This window comes from Seriola aureovittata, chromosome 15 (assembly GCF_021018895.1).
Source record: "Seriola aureovittata isolate HTS-2021-v1 ecotype China chromosome 15, ASM2101889v1, whole genome shotgun sequence".
In the NCBI taxonomy this organism is placed as follows: Eukaryota; Metazoa; Chordata; class Actinopteri; order Carangiformes; family Carangidae; genus Seriola; species Seriola aureovittata.
Window position 1 is genome coordinate 26,394,496 of NC_079378.1, and position 2,514 is coordinate 26,397,009.

The 2,514-nt window shown below is 42.6% G+C and overlaps 1 long non-coding RNA gene across 1 annotated transcript; it reads left to right on the top strand.

The window, feature by feature from the left end:
- The first annotated feature begins 1,041 nt into the window (after nucleotides 1-1,041).
- LOC130182898 (uncharacterized) lies at nucleotides 1,042-2,198 on the top strand. Its single transcript, XR_008829760.1, has 3 exons — nucleotides 1,042-1,101; nucleotides 1,171-1,240; nucleotides 1,793-2,198. It is a non-coding gene; the product is annotated as an uncharacterized LOC130182898 (long non-coding RNA).
- The last annotated feature ends 316 nt before the right edge of the window (nucleotides 2,199-2,514 follow it).

The following is a 2,514-nucleotide window of genomic DNA, read 5'->3' on the forward strand; positions in this document are numbered from 1 at the left end:
TTAACAGCGCTATTGAACAGGATTGCATTCTCAGGTGTAGCTACTCAAATAGACAGGGAAACTTATCCTGAAGTGTTCTGATTAGAAATCCCACTAAATGTGAATGCTGAGATTTTGGAGACACACAGAAAGCTTTAACGAGGAAAAGAGACGATTTAGGCGCTGGAAACGTTAAAACAGCGATTTCTAACAGTATTGCATTCTCAGGTGTAACTGATAACTTTATGACATGTAAACATGAAATCCATCATATTCTTCATGAATGCTACTCAAATAGACAGGAAAACCCATCCTGAAGTGTTCTGATTAGAAATCCCACTAAATGTGAATCCTGAGGTTTTGGAGAGACACAGACAGCTTTAACGAGGAAAAGAGACGATTTAGGCGCTGGAAACGTTAAAAAGCGCTTTCTAACAGTATTGTATTCTCAGGTGTAACTGATAACTTTATGACATGTAAACATGAAATCCATCATATTCTTCATGAATGCTACTCAAATAGACAGGAAAATTTATCCTGAAGTGTTCTGTGTAGAAATCCCACTAAATGTGAATCCTGAGATTTTGGAGACAGACAGCTTTAACGAGGAAAAGAGACGATTTAGGCGCTGGAAACGTTAAAACAGCGCTTTCTAACAGTATTGCATTCTCAGGTGTAACTGATAACTTTATGACATGTAAAGATGAAATCCATCATATTCTTCATTAATTCTATTCAAATAGACAGGAAAACCCATCCTGAAGTGTTCTGTACAGACAGGACAACGAGTGAGAAAAACTCAGCTCTCAGACACAGAAAAGGCTTCTAACGAGGAATTAGAGCCGATCCTGACGCTTAACAGCGCTATTGAACAGGATTACATTCTCAGGTGTAACTGATAACTTTTTTGACATGTGGATGTAGCAGCATAGAGGGCGCTGCTCTTGATTGATGCCAGTTGGTAGCCGATAATTGGTCCAGCATCGTATAAAAGCGGCAGCCTGTCACCTGCTCTGTCTGGCGCTCCCTCATTGCGTCATTTCCGGACCGGATAATTGTTTGCCCCTTCAGAGCGGCAACGGTGGGCTGTGTTTGCGGTTGCATTTAGCGTCTTCTGTATTGGTAGGTGTTCTTCTCTCTCTCTCTGCCATTGCTGCCATCTCTGCTGGCTAAATGCTGGTGTGGTTACAGGTGAATGCCGGTAGCCGTGCGGGTCTCGTCTCTCCCTCACTCTCCTTAAGCCTGTGTGAACTCTATAAAGGTAAGCGTTTGTTATTGCTGCTTCCCACAATTCTTCAGTTTTAGTGTAGCAATGCTAATTTAGTTTTTTTTTTTAAATATTAGGAAGTCATCAGCTGACAGAATCCACCGGTGGTGTGACGTCACCACCAGCTGACTTGAGCCGCTGCTGTTTCGTCTCCTGTTTGCTTGCTTTGTGTCCTGTTCCGTGTTCGTAGCTGCTTGCTGGCTTGCTCCTTTGCTGTGTTTGCTGCTGTTGTCTGCGCTGCTGCGGGCCTCTCCGTCCTCGCTCAGTTACCGGCTCGGCCTTGGTTGGTCGGCCGCTCCACGCTCTCCCTCCCGCTCTTACTGCTGTGCGGTGCTTGCTGCTGGGGCTGCGGGTGACTGACAGCTGCTTTACACAGCTATCGGATTGTGCATAGGACTGTGGCAATACGGTGTAGAGTGTTTTTTTTTTAATATTGTTTATTTTATTTCAGGCAGTTTTAGTTTAGTTATCTGCCCATTTTGTTCTCATTCTGTATGTTTATTTTGTGATTATTTTTGGTATTAATTTATTGTTTTTTTCTCTCAGTTGCTGCAGGCCGGTGGTGGTGCTGGTGACTCGGGTGGTGGTGTCCCTTCCTTCTGTGTGCCGTGTCCTGGGATTTTTGGGTGATTTCACATTGTGTGTGTGCTTGCCACGTGTGTTGAGTGTCTGATTATTTTCACCTCAATATTATTTTGTATTTGGTAGACTCCCCACTCCTCTCACTAGCTCCTGCCCACACCCATAGGCCTCAGCTCCTGACTCATATTACTTTCTTTTCGTATGGTTGGATTTTATAGTCTTTTAGAGTATTTTTGAAATAAAGTGTATTTCTTGTTGTAAGTACTTGGACTCATGTCTCTTGCCTGGGGTATAACGAACCTGTGTCCTATTATTGTTAATGGTGAATAATTCCTTGGGTGAAATTCCCAAGGTGGCGTTGTCAGGCAATTAAAATAGAATTTGGATTGGTGTGACCCACTGCTCGACGCCGCGACATAAACATGAAATCCATCATATTCTTCATGGATGCTACTCAAATAGATGTGAAAACCTATCCTGAAGTGTTCTGTATAGAAATCCCACTAAATGTGAATTCTGAGATTTTGGAGACACACAGAGACAGCTTTAACGAGGAAAAGAGACGATTTAGGCGCTGGAAACGTTAAAACAGCGCTTTCTAACAGTATTGCATTTTCAGGTGTAACTGATAACTTTATGACATGTAAACATGAAATCCATCATATTCTTCATGAATGCTACTCAAA